Raw genomic sequence first — 19182 nt, forward strand, 5'->3', positions numbered from 1 at the left:
TGACTCAGTCCACAGAGCACACGACTCTTGATCTCAGGGTTGTAAGTTCGAGCTCCATGTTGGGTGTAGAGATTACTCAACAATAAAATCTTATAAAATAAAATTCATACTACTGGGATGAGCAATGTGAAGAATGAAAAAAAATTGGTTTCAAAAGGAAGCAAAAACTCAAGTTCCTTGAGAAAGTTCTAGAAATTATTTAAATTGTTCCCTATATGTCAGTTATTAAACACTGCTTTTACTGTCCTCTAAGGTCTTGTATAGGGAATGGTTAGAAATCATTCGCAAAACATAAACTACAATTTTGAGATGGAAGGTTTATTGTAGTTAATGAAATACTGCATTAAGTTATATTTCTTAATAAGAACAAGAGTGAACAAGATCAGTTCTTTTATAGGCAGTACCTAGGCGCTTCTATAGTAAGCAACTGTTAAGCTTTACAAATGTGAAGTGTGGAGAAGGAAAACTATTTCCTCTGCCTGGTAAGGTTCTTCTAGCTGGTCTAAGAATCGAATTGACGGGAGACTGACTAACAAGAGAAAAGCAAACAAAGTTTAATAAATATCAGGTATACCTTCTGCGTACATGGGAGACACCCAGGAAAACTAACTCCGTGGCAGAAGCCATTACCTTAAACATCACCTTCAGCTAAAGACAAAAGGTGTTGGGGGTGGGGAGTCCGTTATAGGAGGCTACCAGAAAAAGCACAGCAAACTAGGCTAATGTTAGGCAAATTTAAGTCCATGCCTTTTCCATTGACAATAGTTTCAAGAGATTTAGAGTCGTTGCCCTCTTGGTATTGGTACTGAAGGAGATTTCCCTTCTATATGTAAATATCTCTTAAAACGGCAACTTGCACTTGGTTTTCAGAGTTTCTCTTGTGTCTGTAGCTTCTTAAAAGTTGCCAGCTTAAAATAATCAGCATGCCAAAGAGGAAAATTAGGGGGTGGCAAAATTTGCTCCCCTACAGAAGCAGTATTGTCTCTAAACATGGATTTGTGTTAGCCATCGAATATAATTCACTAACATAAGTAGGGTTTCTTTCGTAGTTATTTAGGGGAGGAGGAAGCCATGTTTTAATTCACACGTACGCCCAGTTAAACTGGACTTTTGTAGCTAGCTTAGAAAAATAAAAGTTATTTCTCATCATGTCAAATACAAAATAAATGCAACACTGTGTTCATGGCAAAAGTGGCTACCATAGGTTGTACTCTTTGACGGTGGGCATGACCGAACGCATTAGTAACGGGGCATATCACCATTAAAATTAGCCATTCAGAAATCATCCATGTCTCCACAGATTATTATTTTTCCCTTAGTTACCAGCACTTAAATTTAGTAGTCAACGCGGTACTTTGTAACCAACAAGTGTCATGTGTGAGTAGTGATTAAAAAATATTAATTCTTGGGGCGCCTGGGTGGCTCAGTCAGTTAAGCGTCTTTGGCTCAGGTCATGATCACATAGTTTGTGAGTTCGAGCCCCGTGTCGGGCTCTGTGCTGACAGCTCAGAGCCTGGAGCCTGCTTCGGATTCTGTGTTTCCCTCTTTCTCTGCCCCTCCTCTACTTATGCTCTGTCCCTCTCTCAAAAACAGTAAAAAAATATTTTTAAATAATAATAAAATAAATAAAAACGTTAATTCTCCAGTGGTGCTTGGGTGGCCCAGTCAGTTGAGTGTCCAACTCTTGTTTTTAGCTCAGGTGATGATAGGGTTGGTGGGACGGAGCCCCTCATGGGGCTCTGTGCTGATGGTGCAGAGCCTGCTTGGGATTTTCTGTCTCCCTCTCTCTGCCCCTCCCCTGCTTGCTCCTTCTCTCTCTCAAAAAAATAAACTTGAAAGAGTTAAAAAAAAATTAATTCTCTAGGCAGAAATATCTGAGAGGAAAAGGGTGTGGTAATGGTAGAAAATTTAACACATTATGCAAAAAGATTCAGATGCGGGAGGGCGCCTGGGTGGCTCAGTCAGTTGAGCATCTGACTTCTGCTCAGGGGGTGATCTCACAGTTTGTGGGTTTGAGCCCTGCATCGGGCTCTGTGCTGACAGCTCAGAGCCTGGAGCCTGCTTTGGATTCTGTGTCTCCCTCTGTCTCCCTCTGTCTCCCTCTCTCTCTGCCCCTCCCCCACTCATGCTCTGTCTCTCTGAAAAATAAACATTAAAAGAAATTTACAAGCCTGCTTGTCAAAAATTTAACTAATGCGTGCTTTCTTAACATTTTCAGGGATCGTCATCAGCATATTGATTTAATATTTTTTGATGCAATAGAAACTTAAAATGACTTATAACTCTTGGGAAAGAAAAGACTGTTTTCATTAGTGCAGATCATATGTTCGTCCAAATAGAAAGCCCAAAAAATCTTGTCTTGGTTTTTATAAAATTAACCAATATCCAGATATTCAAAAATTAAGTTTTTCTATATTCAAGCAAAAATTAAAAAAAGGTTTCACAATATAATGGGATTATGTATCATTCATCACAGCAACAAACTCAGAAAAATGTTCAAACTCAAGATGTGCGTGGGACAAATAGACCTGAAGGGGGGAAAACTACATTGTGGTCCTAGATGATAAATATTTTAGACACGTCCCTTCCCAAACCAGTCCATCTGTTAAATGGAAGTCCGATCACATTGTCAAAGGGTTGGTAAAATTGTTCCAAATTTTATCTTAAAGAAAACATATGCAACAATAGCTAGGAATACTTTGAGAGAGGACAGTAAAGAAGTCTTAAAATACTAAATATGAAGTCTTGTTTTAAAACCAAAAAATTAAAAATGTATTGCTAGTTTACATTTGAACTCTCAGACCAGTACAGTAATAAGCCAGAAATAGGTGTTAGCGGTTGTAAAATACTGCAAAGGAACTGAAACTGCTTAAAAGGATAAAGTTGAACAAAAATCAAAATGGCTGCACTCATGCTTCAGGGAAGCTCGATTTCAAAGTCACCTTTTTCCTCTCTTCTGCAAACCTCCTCTCCTCCCTTCTGAGCCTATTGTTTCAGAAACCTGGTACCACCCTGAAGACGTGGTGGGGGAGGCTGGTGCCAGGTAAACAATTCCTGGCAAAACAGGTTAGATCCTGTATTTCCCGATAAACCCTCCCTAAGTCTTTCCTCCCGGCCAGCTTGCAGCCTGCCGTTCGTGGTGAAGGCCAGATCCTGCTGCAGGCTCCTTTGCTTCGAAAAGCAATAAAGCTATTATTGTTTGTTCCTCTTTATCCCCAACTCTGTCCTGGAGTTGTATTTGGGTTCTGAGGCCCAGAGGTCAGTTTTGAACAACAGAACCGTCAGAACATAGGAAAGGAAGGGTACATATATGGTACATATCGGAGGACGTTAGGTTACAGTTTCAAACCCCAGATGGATTAAGGATAAAATAAACTAGAAGAACCTACCAGTGACTATCCGCATGTGATGGAATTTTCCAGACAAAACCAATGGGCAGATTCTTTAAGGAACAGATTACAGGTTTAACTAAAAGTATGTGTCTTCTGAATATGAGACAGCAGAAGGCAATCGGAATTGGAAAATTTGCTAACAAAATTTGGAAGAGGGAGGCTGTGGGGCGCTTGGGTGGCTCGGTCCGTTGAACATGTGACCCTTGATTTTGACTCAGGTCGTGATCCCAGGGTTGTGGAGTCGAGCCCTGTGTTGGGCTATGTGCTCCATACTGAACGTGAAGCTTCTGTGAGATGCTCTCTCTGTCTCTCTCCCTCCCTCTGTCCTTCCCTGCTTGTGTGTGTGCTCTCTCTTTAAAAAAAAAAAAAAATGGGAGGCTGAATACCTTAATATGGAAATAACTTCTGCTAATATTTTTTAAAACAGCCTTATTGGGATAGAAATTAGGGGCGCCTGGGTGACTCAGTCGGTTGAGCGTCCGACTTCGACTCAGATCATGATCTCGCAGTTCGTGAGTTTGAGACCCGCGTCGGGCTCTGTGCTGACCGCTCAGAGCCTGGAGCCTGCTTCAGATTCTGTGTCTCCCTCTCTTGGCCCCTTTCCCGCTCATGCTCTGTCTCTCTCCATCTCTCAAAAAATGAATAAACGTTAGAAGAAAAAAAAAAAAGAAAGAAATCATATACCATACAATTCACTCATTTGAAGTTTACAACTCGATGTTTTTTAATAGAACCGTCACAATCAGATTTAGAACATGTGCATCACCCCCAAAAGAAACCCTGTATCCTTCAGTGGTCTCTCCTCATTACTTTTCAACTCCCTTATACTAATAAATATTTTAAAAGCATTAAGATGCTAAAAGCAACTTAACAAAGGATGTTATAATTCATAGAAGGTGAAGTAAGGGACATTCAAATGGTGAATATGTAATCCTGAAATTCCATATAAGTAATCCAAATTAAAACAATTTAATGTTTATATATACCTAATTTTTTTTAAAAAATGTTTTATTTATTTTTTGAGAGAGAGAGGGCACGCGTGTGGAAGAGTGAGGGAGGGGCAGAGAGAAAGGGAGACAGAGGATCTGAAGCAGGCTTTGCACTGACAGCAAAGAGCCTGATGTGGGGCTCGAACTCACAAACCGTGAGATGGGGACCTAAGCTGAAGTCAGATGCTTAACCGACTGAGCCACCCAGGTGCTCCTTAGTTAGGGTTTTAATATTCACCCTCACACTTATGAGGCTATGTTGAGAAACACATACTCATACCGCAGGGAAGAGTGTTAAAATCTAGGCAGAAAGCAGTTTTTGACCCCATGAAAACCTTTAAAAACATTCAGGTTCTTTGATCAATCATTCACTTCTTTGAAAATATCCAAAGGGGATAGATAATAAGAGATGAGAACCCACATTTAACTGCAATGTTAGTCATATCCTTCTTTGTGATCAAATGTAAAAGTACATAAATCTCCCATGAGAGAGGAATAAATGTGTACTTTTTTTTTTTTTTTTTTTTTACATTCATACGATGCGGTATTGTGGAATATTCTTACAGTGCCATGGCAAATTGCTACAAGTTAAGGGAAGTAAACTGGAAGGCTCTATCTATGATCTCAATTATGCAAAAATAATGATCCTGAACACAAAGAAGCATTCAGAATTTCCCTGAAATATCACATCTTGATATGTCGAGAGCCATTCCTTCCAGCTCTATAAAATTGTTGCCTGCCAAGTCTCCATTCGGAGCATTTTCCACATACGGTTTGCCTTAGGGAATCTCATCAAGAGTCCTCAAGCCCAGTCTTTATTGGGGGAGGGAGGAACCCTCCTTTCTCTCCATTTCTCTTTCACCCACAAATGCTTTTTGACTTAAGCGTTGATGCTTAGCTGTGTGTCCCGAGGCCTTATACTCTGGGTCACCCTATTCGAGACTGCACCTGTATATGCCGGGTGGAGACAAACCTTTTGCAGAAGAATCATTTAACCAATCCTATAGGGCGCTGTCAGCCTGGGTTCAAGGTCCCAGGATGCCTCGATTGGCGCCGGTTCTGCCGGCAGCCCCTTAGAATGTATACGTGGAATTTTGGGATCTGATAGAGAAATGATCACGTACTTGTTTGCTGGGGGAGGATGGGCTACTTCCCGCAGCTGCGTAGCCGTGCAAAACAAACGTTGCCTTCAGCGGACGGACTTGAAAATATTCATGCTCCCCGGCATTATCCGTCCGCACATCTGGCCAAACGTCGGAGCAACAACTTGGACGGACAGTATCGGTGCAGAAGCAGGAGCGGATTTAGCTCAATAATGCATGTGTCTCCACTACCTTCAAGATGAGCTAAGAAACAGAAACCACCGCTTTAAAAAAAAAAAAAAAATCAGCAAACGTGTTTTGTTGTGGTTTTTGTAAAGGATTTATTTTGGCAAAACTCATCACTAGCTTAAATGTTGCTGGACGTTTATAATTTGCTTTCTTTGTCATCAGACTTATATGAGTCGACTTTCTGGCCCAGTCAGAATTCCTTCATTTAAGTTGATGCGAAGGAGGAATTTTTTTCTTTGGGGAAAGCTTTCCCTACTCGGCCACCCAAAGAGACATGCCCCTTGAAATGTGTCCCTTAAAGCCTATTGAGCTAATAATGACAACAGCTGACCTTTGTCAAGTGTCTCCTTACTGCATGTTCCAGGCACCTATGTTCGAGTGCATGCTTCTCACATGCAAACACACTGAGGGATCAAAGGCGGAAACAAGAAGAATGAATTCTCGAGTCTTGCAGAATCACCCCCCAAGAGCGTGTGGAGAGAGGGGAGAAAGAGCCAAAAAGCAGGAAGTGTGGTGAACATCCATCCACTGAGGGCCTCGCCAAGGAGGAGAGGCGGGTGAGAAATCCCGAGTCAAAATAGTCTCAGAGGTAGGAAAGCCAGAGAAAGGAATCTGGAAGCCACAAAAGGGAATCGTTTCAAGAAGTGCTGTCGGCCTTAAAACACTTGAAGGCATAGGAGGTTTGAGAGGGAAAGGTGTGGGGACAGAATACATATGGCAGTCGTGAGTCTCCAATTTCCAGGGACGGAGTCCACATAAGTATACTTTCCTGCAGTCAACCATTGCTTCTCCAGCTCGTGTAATAACACCACACACACCAAAAGGGGTGGCCTCAGGGGCTGTGAGGACCCAGAAGCCTGTTCGGCTAAGCCTGGAAGGCCTGTAGGGCCGGCTTTTGTGTTGCTGAGGGAATTCTGCACACTTAGATTTGGCTACGGAATGTGAGGGAAGGAGGTACCCGCTTCAAAGACCAGAGAGGGCTGTTGGGCGCAGGGTGGTGGGTGGGCCAGCAGCCCAGGGAGAAGCACCTGAGGGCAAGGGGAAGTTGTCGAGGGAGTCTTACCCTCTCTTGATCTCGGGTGACCGGCCATCCCGATTTGCCCCGGACTGAGAGGGCTCTCGGGACCCTGGACCTGGAATGCCAAAACCAGGACAAGCTGCTTATCAAACCTGTGTCTTTCCCTCCGGATCTGCAGGAACACCTCCATCAGTGCCTTGAGAGTGGAACTTATATTTTCCGGGTATTGGCGCTTCAGAAACTGGCTCGTAGGCAGGAAGAGAGAAGGAAGGGGGAGGACGGGTGGCGCAAGTAGGAGAGAAGTTAAGAGGAGCCGGAGCAGGAATATGGCGCGGGAGTGGATCCCCTCACGCAAGCTGAGAGGCCGACCCAAACTCCCACCTCTGAAGGGGTCTTTGTGGGCGGGTTTGTGGGTGGGTAGAAATCAGAATAAGCCCAACAGAGCTGGTTCCAACTGTAACATGTCAATGCATATACTGAGTTATGCCAAGCCAAACTTTGCAGGTCCTACTGGAAAATCTTCCGACCAGGTACCCGGTTACCGATGCCCCAGCCTGACAGGCAGACCTGAGCCACCCTCTCTCCCCCAGCCGGTCACCAAGATCTCTCTTCCCAGGGCCAGTGGTTAAGTGGTGGCCTCTCGATTTCAGCTCAGGTCACGATGTCTCAGTTCGTGGAATGAAGTCCCATGTTGGGCTCTCCACTGACAGTGTGGAGCCTGCTTGGGATTCTCTCTCTCTCTCTCTCTCTCTCTCTCTCTCTCTCTCTCTCTCTCTGCCCCTCCCTGACTCATGTTCTCTCTCGGTCAAAATACATAAATAAACTTAAAAAAAAAAAAAAAAAAAGCAGAGTTGATTGCTCACTACGTTAATGGAGAGCCTCATCTCCAGGTTCTTTCTTGGTAGCATCTCTGTGGGAGGACAGCCAAGCAGGGCTGTTTATGAAATCAAAAATTCTGGTTAAGCTGGGCCTGACGATGTGGGGATCTTGGATAATGACAGTAATAAAATAGTGTAGGAGGGGAAGAAACAGCAAAGGCGAGGATTTTGAGGCAAAAAGTTCAGACAGTCTTGGGTACAAACCGTCAGGTGACGCTTTTTATTTATTGCAGAATCAATGGTTCTTTGAGGATGTTCTGGAGTGAAAAATGAAGTTATCTACAACTCTTACCTTCCAGGGCAAGAATTTTCTGGAATAGTGATGTTATGTTGGCGAAGACAGTAAACTGTGTGGGTGTAGATGGTTTTGCCTCTCACCTCCTTATCCTACCCCTCACTGTTCCCATCCCATACTAGCAACGACAACAAGAGTAACAGTGACAATACGTTTTGGAAATGCTGAGGAAAGCAGCTATAAACATCTGTGTGCAGGTTTCCACGTGGACATTTTTCTTTTTTGTAAACACCAAGGAGCACAATTGCTGGGCTGTATGGTAAGTTATGTTTAGCCATGTAAGAAACCTCCAAACTGTCTTCTGAAATGGCTGTACCATTGTCCCATTCCCGCCAGCAGCGAATGAGAGTTCCTGTTGCTTCCTATCCTCACCAAAATTTAGTGCTGTCAGCGTTCTGGGTTTTGGCCATTTTTATCAGTGTGTAGTGACATGTCATTGTTTTAATTTATATGATGATATATGATGCGGAGCATTTTTTAAATATGCTGGTTTGCCGTCTGTATATCTTTTTCAGTGAGGTGTCTGTTCGGGTTTCTTGCCCATTTCTAAAATTGGGCTGTTGGGTTTTTTTTTTATTGACTTTTTAAAATGTTTATTTATTTTTGAGAGAGGGAGAGAGAGAGAGACAGAGTGCAAGCGGGGGAGGGGCAGAGAGAGAGGGAGACACAGAATCCGAAGCAGGCTCCAGGCTCGGAGCTGTCAGCACGGAGCCTGACACGGGGCTCGAACTCACACAGACCGCGAGATCATGACCTGAGCTGAAGTCAGACGCTTAACCGACTGAGCCACCCAGGTGCCCCTTAAAAGTTCTTTGTATATTTTGGGTAGCAGTTCTTTATCAGATATGTCTTTTGGAGATATTTTTTCTCAGACTATAATGGTACCTTTTTTTTTTTTTTTTTTTTTTAACAGGAAAATGCATGTGAAAATGTTAATAGCTGATATTGCTCCTGGGGAGCAGGGACTATACTTCTTCATTTTCGTATTTGTAAGCCTAGCACAGAGCATGGTACACAATATATGCTCATTAAGGGGTGCCTGGGGTCTCAGTTGGTTAATCATCCAACTCCTGATTTCGGCTCTGGTGCTGATTTCACGGTTCGTGAGTTTGAGCCTGGAGTCAGGGTGGAGCCTGTTTGAGATTCTTTATCTCTCTCTCTCTGCCCCTCCCCTGCTCTTTTTCTCTCTCTCAAAATGAATACACTTAAAAAAAAAAAAATAGATGCTCCTGAAATATGTGGTAAATGAATAAAAATTAATTAACTTACTCCTGATTAACCTTCTTAAGGAAAAAAAAAATCTCCTTTTAGATATATATTTTCCTCTCAAATCGACAGAAATCCTAACAGTAGAAGGGAAAATGTGTAAATATACCCACAAACATCTAACATAAATTCAGCTTGTCTCTATTCTCACTGTAATACAAAACCTTACTGAAAACGAAATGCTGGACGTGAATTAAAGCCTTCTGTCATTTCCCCCGCCCCCCCTTGCCTACAAATATTTCTGTTCAGGAAATTTGATCTCTCGGAATCTGGTATTCTTCTCTCACTGCCTAAGCATGTGACTGACGTAACTGGAGAGTGGGTCCAATCCAGCCCGTGCGGTCAGAGAGTTTGGGTATCTGGCGGGTTGAGGTTCCTCTCTGTTCACTAGAGGAGAGCCAGTGGGGGGAGGTGGGGACAGTGCAAGCTCGTGGGTCCCTGGATGGGATGCCTTTTGTCCCAAGCCATGTATAGAAACTCCACAAAGGGGGTCAGGGTACAGCTGTTTCCTATGAAGCCGACTGTACTTTGTGTGAGGTGTAAACAAGGAAATAGGGATGGGTAATAAAAATAGGGAAGGTGTGTGTGTGTGTAATAACTCCGGGGGGTGGGGGTAGGGACACCCGGCTGGCTCGGTCAGTAGGGCATGCGACGCTTGGTCTCAGGGTTGTGCGTTTGAACCCCACATTGGGTCTACAGATGACTTTCCAAAAAAAAAAAACCTCAGGGGAAAAAAATTTAGAAAATACATGCATTCTTGGCTTAAGACTAACAGCAACAAACCAGTGGGACAGGAGAGAGGAAAGCGTTCCCTAGAATCTTCCCACATTACTATTGCATGCGGTGGGGAATGACACGATTGTCCTGTTGTGTCATTTCAACAGGACATTTAGCAACTCTGGTTACAACGTGCTTGTCAACCAGCCGTGTGCATCTTTTCAAGTTTGTTTGCTGACTGCTTGTAAAACATGCCAGTCTAAGCAGCATTGAATATCTGCTCGCCACAATCCCCCCTGTCCTGTAAAATACTTAGCAGATATTTAAAAACTCTTTTGAAGCCTCGTGATCTGCAGAAGCAGCCTCGCCTGCGAGCTGGATGCGTCTCAGGCCCACGGTCTTCTGAAAGGGGGGACGCAGCCAGCACTTGTCCAGAAAGGCTTGGCGTTTCTTGACCCCAGATAACATGACCGCAAATCGCCTTGGCTTTCAGGCTCACAGTAATGCCGCCCACTGTGTGCTTTTTTTCCTTTTTTTTTTGGTCATCTCATGAATCTACAAATTTAACCTTTTTTCCCTTTTTTCCAAGGCTCCAACGTGCACACCAAGTGGGCCTTTCAGCGCTTTTTGGAGCAGCCTCACGCAGTTCGGCAAAGTTGCGCCTCCTTTCCTGGATGTGTGAGGTTGGTGATTCACTAACATTGAACTCTCGGCCGACAGCACCAAAGCTCACGCCTAAACAACGCTTCTCCGGCACACGTGTTTTCTCTGTGAGGCTCATCCCCACTTTCTCACGCTTGGGATCAGTAGACAGCGTTTCAGCAGTGCGCTGGGGGCCATCTTAAACGACGAAAGCACCAGGAAAAAGCACAGAAAAGCACAAAAATGCGAAACAGGTGGCGTTCAATCCACTGTGAAAAAGGACACTTGTTTACAGTAGGGGAGCCGCCACGGAAGACGGGGCACGGCCTGGCTGCACCTCAGCTGGGAATGTGTGCATCGAGTCATTCAGATTTCTTTGCTCCTCTGCACGTGCCGATGAATGCTCGCAAAAGTGCCGCGAGTAATGATTTTGGAGTTAACGAATAGATTCAGTGAGTATGCAAATTTGCCAATGTGGAATTCGTGAATATTGAGATTCAATGGGATCCGTATTGTTACCAAGCTCCCTAAGGTACTGTGGTACACAGCCAAGTTGACAGGACTCTGAATTAAATACTTGGTGAACGTGAAGTAGTACTTCTGTTTGGTACCTCACAGGATAAAATTTTCTGAAGTGACCCTACTCTGTGACATTCAGGTGCACTGTTCTGCCCCAACTAAAAACATCAAAAAAAAATTTTTTTTAGTGTTTATTTTTGAGGGAGGGAGACAGAGCACGAGCAGGGGGAGGGGCAGGGAGAAGAGGGAAACGCTGAATCCAAAGCAGGCTCCAGGCTCTGAGCCATCAGCACAGAGCCCGATGCAGGGCTGGAACCCGCAAAGTGTGAGATCATGACCTGAGCCGAAGTCGGACACTTTAACCGACTGATCCACCCAGGCGCCCCTAAAAACATTTTTAAAGCTATGCCTATACCTTATGCCACACCCATCTGTGGCTGTTATCATTTGTTGACATTTTTGGGGAGAAATCATTGTTATTCTTTCGACCACAGATAAGCAGAGGGATTTTTAAACTATTCTTCTATGTGATGGGAGTCTACGAACATTAGGTGACCACTGCAGAATTAAGATAGGAAAGAAAGCTCAGCCAAGTCTTTCATTCGTGGAAAAAGCCAACTGAGCCTAACGGGACAAAGACCGGTGTGCGATGAATATTTCTCTCTGTATTTGGTACTTAGGAGAAAAGAAAACCTATGGTGGGGTTTTTTTCTCTGTAAGTTGAAAAGAAACAATCAAAAGATTCCTTGACTATGACATCTTCCTCTGCTTATGTTCAGGATTTCCATGATCACAGTTACTTTTGATGTTAACTTTCGGGTATGATTTGTCTGTCCGGCAGGATGTAAGCACCAGGGATTGTGTTTGTCTTATTTACCACCATGTCCCTAATACTTGGCACAGGGACCGCTACACTGCCGTGTTCCAAAATGTTTTTAATAAGAAAGAAAAGAGGAAAGTGAATAAACATTTGTTGGGCACTTAGTGTATGCCAAGCAAATTGCCATCCCATTTATTTCTCACAAAACTATACGGTAGATATTTTCAACCCCATTGTACAGATCAGAAAGCTGAGGCTCAGAGATGCTTTGGAACTAACCCATATCACCCCATCAGACATGATTAGTTGTCAACTCATCTCCCATCTCTCCTTTCTTCTTGCTGGCAGAGCCCTCGTTGTGTTAAGTATGTAACACACGCCCTATCCCCACTCTCACAACTGGGTAGAGTTGTTTTCTTTGTCAGTGATTAGCCTAGAGGTTGACATATGACTCAGTCTGGCTAATGAGATGAGAGGAGGTGGATGTTCTGAAAAAGGTTTCAGACTCGTAAAAGACAGAATCTCTGGATCTGCTGTTTCCTGGATATGACGCAGACATTTTGTGACCTGAAGTGGCAAAGTGGAGAGATCAAAGGGCTGGAGGGTCCTTTATGACGTGATTGAGGCACTGAATTAACCAGTTATCCTATCTCTGAACTTACCAGGTTGGAAAATGAGCTTCTATACCGTTTCAGGCATTTTTTTTTTTAAGGTTTTACTTTTAAGTAATCTCTACCCCCACGGTGGGGCTAGAACTTAAAACCCCGAGATCAAGAGTTGCACGCTCTCACAACTGAGCCAGCCAGGCACCCTCATTTTAGGCACTTCGAATCGGGAGGCCCTGCAAACTGACAGAATCAGGTAGCCAAGAAGTGGTAAACTCGGATTTCAACCCAGGTCTGGCTCCGAAGTCTGTGTTCTTTTCCGCTCCACTCCACTACCTTTTAGAAGGTGAAATTGTTCAAAAAAAAAAGGGCCGGAAACTTCTGAGGCCTGTGGGGGAAGTAAACAATGATGATTATTCTAAACCATTCAACGGTCCACTCTGGCACATTCCTCAGAGATTGGACAAGAGATCTACCTGCTGCACAGGTAAATACACAGTAAGCACGACATAGTGCTTAAATATATTTTAGCTCGTATTTTCTTCTGTAGTTGTCTCTGTCTTCCTATGTGAAGCATAAGTCCTCTGAGGACAGTACCCATGTCTCGGGTCTCCGTGCATCTCTACTTGTCAATTTCCTGTTAGTTCCAAGTGATAGAAACACAAAGTGAATTGCCTTGAATAGCGAAAGGTGATATTCTGGCTCCTGTAACGGAACCACAAGCGTGGAGCTGGCCTCCTGCAGGAACCGGCCCAGGAGTGGCTTGTGACTCCTACATAACCAGGCCTCTGCGCTTCACGAGGCTTTCCCTGGAACTTTATGCCTTCAGGTTTCCTACTTGGCTGGGGCCATGGCTGTTGGCCACTTTCAAGCCTACAGTCACATGGTTCCTGCCAAGTGAGAGAAGAGAGGCTCTCCTTTAGCTTCTACAGAAACATCCTGGAGAATGTTCCCGATTGGTTGGCCTTGGGTTGTGTGCCCATCCCAGGACCAGTCACTGTGGCCAGGGTACCACGATCGGCCCACCCTGAGCTGTATGTCTGCTTCTGTGTTCAGAGGGATGGGCAGGTTCAAGGGAAGAATTCACAAAGGAAAAGGCTCACCCTATTCTCCCAAGGGCTTGTTCTTGGGCTATTCTCTGAGGGGTGAGTCAACGGTGGTCACTGCAAATATCTAGAGGACTAATAAACACAAACTTGCCTGTCACCGGTCACAAATGAGCATGCACACACAGTGTACCCTCACCATGCTCTTTCCTAATACCCAAACTCTGTGTAGACACCACGGGAAGAGCTCCAGCACCAATATTTTCGAGCTGGGAGCACTTTTCTCTCGACCCTTCTATGCACATAACCTGTCTTGTGATTGCCGGGTAGCACGGACCTTCCTCCCCGCACCAGAAAGAATGTGGCAGGGAGAAAATTCCACATACCCACTCACACATGCCAGTGTTCTCCACACCGTAGAGCTCAGGCTTCAGTTAACAAGCATTTTCCTGCCTGCTTTGGGATTCTCACTTTTGAGTCACTCAGCCCTCCACCTCTTCTCCATGGCGCACTCAAGCCTGTGCAAACGGTAGCCCGGAAAAGAGAGAGGGGAGCCAGCGATCACCATAGAACTTGAGTGACAGGGGGACACCGGGCGAACATGACAAGGTTCCAGGGCACGTGGATCCCACAGCTAGCCTGTCCTTATGCCAAATGCAGAGGAGGCAAGGACACCTTTTCCCCCTTGTGTCCACAAACCCAGTAAGTAACACTGTAAATGGTGACACCCTAGAGGCTAAAAGTGCTTAGCCCAGCTCAGACAGCGATGCAAGAATTCTCAGCCAAGCATGGCTCCCAGCAGCCCTGAGACGGTTTCGCTGGCAGATGCCCAGAGTCGTTCAAGGAGTTTGGGGTTGTGGATTTACTTTACACAAAGATCTCGTGTAAATTTTACCGTTGGAAAAATGGTTATTGTTCCTTTTAAATGAGCTATGTTAGTGTTGGTTTCTCCTTCACTGGAACCCCAGTATCGGTTAAGCAAGAGGGGGTTAATATCTCTGCTGCCGCGGAGATCATCTTTGGCGTGACAAGTGACTCGAGCGAGGGTTCTTCTGTGTCTCCGTGAAAAGCAAACCGAAGAGTTCCAAAGAATAAGAACAGTTGAGGGTCATCTTCAACTTGGACCCTTTGTGTTCGTCTCCCATTAGGCAGATTGTTATCAAATCATCACAAATTCAGGGACCTAAGTCACAACACATGTTCCCTTATGGTTCTGGAAGCGGCAGTCTGCAGTCAGTTTCACTGAGCTGAAGTCAAGATGTCTGCAGGGCTGTTCTGTGTCTCTAGGGCAGGTTCTTTTCCTCTTCCGTTTCTGTCTAGGTTACATTCCTTGCATTCCTGGGCTCAAGGCTCCTTTCCCCACCTTCCCAAAGCCAGGAGAGGAGCTTCGGCCGGTCTCCGCTTCTGTCATCACATGGCCTGCGCTCTGACCAGCTTCTCCCGTGTCCCTCCTTTGAGGACCCTGTGGGTACATCAAGCCCACCCAGGATAATCTGAGAGAAACTCCCTACCTCAAAAGCTTTCATTGAATCACACCTGCAGAGTCCCTGTTACTGTGAAAGATAACACAGTCACAGGTTCTGGGGTTTAGGATGAGGGCATCTTTGGGGGCCATTACTCATTCTCCACCCTACCGCTCCCATTTACTAAACTAACAATATGAATCAAGAGAGGAGAGGCTCCTGGGTGCTCAGCAGGTTAAGCGTCCGACTTCGGCTCAGGCTCTGATCTCACAGTTTGTGGGTTCGAGCCCCTCGTCGGGCTCGCGAGCTGTGAGATCGTGACCTGAGCCGAAGTCAGACGCTTAACTGACTGAACCACCCCGGCATCCCGTGTACTGTTTTAACCTCTTAACAAAGATATATGAGAGCTTCCATTTCCCATTGCTAACCAATGCTGAGTATCCTCAAACTTTAAAATATACGTTAATCTTCGAGGTGAAAAAAGAATAATGATTTGATTTGCATTTCATTATGAGGAAGACTTAGGTTTCTTTTCCTTTATACTACTTCTGACTGTTTTGTAATTCGATTCCTTCAACTCAATTTTCGATTTATGGGGGCGCCTGGGTGGCTCAGTCGGTTAAGCGTCCGACTTTGGCTCAGGTCACGATCTCGCGGTCCGTGAGTTCAAGCCCCACATCGGGCTCTGTGCTGACAGCTCAGAGCCTGGAGCCTGTTTCAGATTCTGTGTCTCCCTCTCTCTCTGACCCTCCCCCGTTCATGCTCTGTCTCAAAAATAAATAAAAAAAAACATTAAAAAAAATTAAAAAAAATTTTTCGATTTATGAAATCTAGCTTTGAGACGTCCTTCAATTCCTATTCCTTAAGTTTATTATAGGCCTAGAAACTTGTCCAAAATCTCAAGTCTCAAGACAATGCCCTTTGGGTCACTTTTCCTCCTTTTTTTGTTTTATGTAATGTAAATTTTGGTCACAGGAAGGTCACCTACATTTTTTTAGACATACGCTCATTTCTCTATAAGCACTGTCAGAATCACTTTTCATCTTTTTCTTTTTTGGCTTTTAAAATTTTTATTCATTTTTATTCAACTCATTGAGGTCATATCTCACATTCAGTAGTAAATAAAGCATTTCCCCTCATTTCCTCTAACTATCCCTGCCTGGTAGGGAGCAATCTTTCACGTGGGTTGACTTCTTGTATTTCAACATAAAGAAACAGATCTTTCATAAAAATTAAGCACAGGTTTAACCACAAGGATGTTCATCCCAGCATCGTTGGCATTTGAAATAATCTCGATATATTTCCCCAAATCAAAGGGAGCGGCTAAACAAATCCGTTCACCCATATGATGAAATATTCAGCCATCATTAATGTGATGGCATAGACCACAGTTTTCAAAACGTGCTCCTCAAACCAATGGCATCGGCATCAACTTGTTGGAAATGCAAATTCTTGCACCCCCATTCCCCCTACTCCCTATCCCCACCCCTTCCCCCCATAGCTGCTAAAGTCGAGAGTGGGTGGGTGGAGACCAACAGCCTGCATGTATGCAGCTTTTCTAGTGATTCTGATGCATGTGTGTATTTGGGAACCGCGGGCAAACATTTATTGGTGTGAAGAGAAGTCCACAATATAATGAGTCAAATAGAATCTTTTGCAGATTCCAAAAGAGCATATTCAATGTAATCTTAGTTTCAGAATATTCATAGATACATCCATATACATATGTGTGTGTGTGTGTGTGTGTAAATTTGTGTGTGTATATATATATATATGAATGCATGGAAACAGATCTGTAAAGATATACACTAAAATGCGGGGGGCACCTACGTGGCTCAGTCAGTTAAGCATCTGACTCTTGATTTTTGGCTCAGGTCATGATCTCACGGTGGTGAGATTGAGCCCTGAGTTGGGCTCCTCACTGAGCCTGGAGTCTGCTTGAGATTCTCTCTCTTTTCCTCTGCTCCATTCTCCAGTGTGTGCTCGCACTCTCTCTCTCTCTCACAAAAAAATAAAATAAAATAAATTAAATGTTGGGAGTGGTTATCACTGGGTGGGGAGGTTACAAATGATTTCATTTTAAAAAATACTTCATTTGCAGTTTCAAACGTTTCTTCAGCGAATACATATTACTTACGTCATTTTAAGAAAGAATAAAATAAACGGTTCTCCATTTGGAAAGATTTGGCAGAAAGAAGGACCCATCCGTGCCCCTGAGTCTTAGTCTCCAGTTGGGGGATCGCCTCATTACTGTAGCTACCAATAAGCCACGTTTTTCCTTCTAAATCTCTCAAGCAGACAGAAACAAAATTGCTTTTCTTGATCTCCTTAGAATGGGTGGAATTTTCAAAAACACCTTGCCAAGAGTTGCTTACTAAAAGATAACCAAAGAGGAATGAGCCAGAAAATAGAAATCAACATTTCAGAAGATGGGGTCAGAGCCTAGCACAGCTATCCACTCCTGTTTCCATTTCATAATTTGGCGTGAGATGTTTCTATATCTTGACTATCGAGGCCAGCTCACTCCCCCAACACCTGTTCATCCGGGTTGCTCCTGAGGCTACAATCCTGGCTTCACCTCCAAGGGTGCGTTCCCTCCCAAGCTGCTGCTTGACTCTTGTCAGACATCATAGGTGAACTCGTTCGTCATGCACGACTCTGACTTTTAGGGAGTTTGAGCCTGGTAGACTCTCTATGCTTAAACATTTTTTTTAAATGTTTATTTTTCAGTGAGAGAGAGAGAGAGAGAGAGGGAGCACAAGCGTGAGCAGGGAGGGGCAGAGCAAGAGGGGAACAGAGGATCTGAAGTGGGCTCTGTGCTTAGAGCAGACAGCCTGATGTGGGGCTTGAACTCATGAACCATGAGCTCATGACCTGAGCTGAAGTAGGACGCTTAACCGACTGAGCCACCCAGACACCCCTCTATTTCTTTTTTTAAGTTTATTTATTTTGAGGAGGGGGGGAGCATGAGCAGGGGAAGGGCAGAGAGGGAGAGAGAGGGAATCACAAGCAGGTTCCGCACCGTCAACACAGAGTCTGAATGTGGGGCTCGAACCCATGAACCACGAGATCATGACCTGAGCTGAAACCAAGAGTTGGTTGCTTAACCGACTGAGCCACGCAGGTGCCCCTACGGCTTCCGTTTCTATACGAACGACACATTTAACTTCATTAATTCTGTTAATGAATTTTTAAATTCTGTGACTAGCCCAACCTATTGATTTTTTGGCTTCTTCAGAGTTCAACAGCTATTCCATGAGGGGCATGCTTTCTTCCAGAGTATTTCTTCCTCCCTCCCTTCCCTCTCAATTGGTTCTCACTTCCTAGATTCTTAGGCCACTGCCAATAACTGAGAGTGAGGAGGAAGTCACCTTGCTTCTGGGTCTCTCTCTCCCAGTCCTCTGCTGACGTTTCTGGTGATACCCAGGGTGTTCTAAGTGACGGCAGATGTTTAGGTGTGGATCGTGACATTGGGATCCATGGAGGTGTCACCATGTTTCAGTGGCTATAATTTGTTTTGACACACTTCTATGCTGCATCCATTTTTCAGATTAAGCCCAAACCTAGGGGGGAGTCTGAATGCGTTGTCAAGGGGTGATCAGCTGGGATTAAACTACTTCATCAAAACAGCACTTTGCTAATTAGCATAAGGGGTGTCAGAAGGGGACTTTATTTGGAGAAACCCGTAATTTAGTTTGTTAATAAACTGAATTACTTAGCATGATGATTCTTAGAAGTGAGGTCTCATTGGCGATGTTAAATGGATTCAAGATATCCAGGCTGACCAAACATGCCTTAAAGAGATGCCTCTTATATGTACAGGGGGGTAAAAATTTAAGGAGACCTAAAATTTCTCTTGATCCCTAAATGGTCAAGCTTGCTTAGCCATTGGTGTAGCAGGATTTTAGAATCTAGAATCTCGTTGAGCTAACAGGACAGTATTAACTCCTTGATGACCACAAACGAACACGTAATAAACATCTGTATGGGCGGCAGAGTTTGGCCGGGGATCACTTTCTGTAACCTGACAGATTCTAAAGGTATAGTTAAACCTTCCTTCCTCAAACTTCTTTAGCGGCTACTATTTTTTTAGCGAAGACAGCCTAACGGTTGGATATGATGTTCCAACTGGAGAGTTCGCAGTGAGACTGTCCTTCCCCGATTCCCAGTGAGGACGGGGTAGCCTTCACTCTTTGGATGT

This window comes from Panthera pardus, unplaced genomic scaffold, assembly GCF_024362965.1.
Source record: "Panthera pardus isolate Hobbes unplaced genomic scaffold, ASM2436296v1 HiC_scaffold_20, whole genome shotgun sequence".
NCBI classification, from domain to species: Eukaryota; Metazoa; Chordata; class Mammalia; order Carnivora; family Felidae; genus Panthera; species Panthera pardus.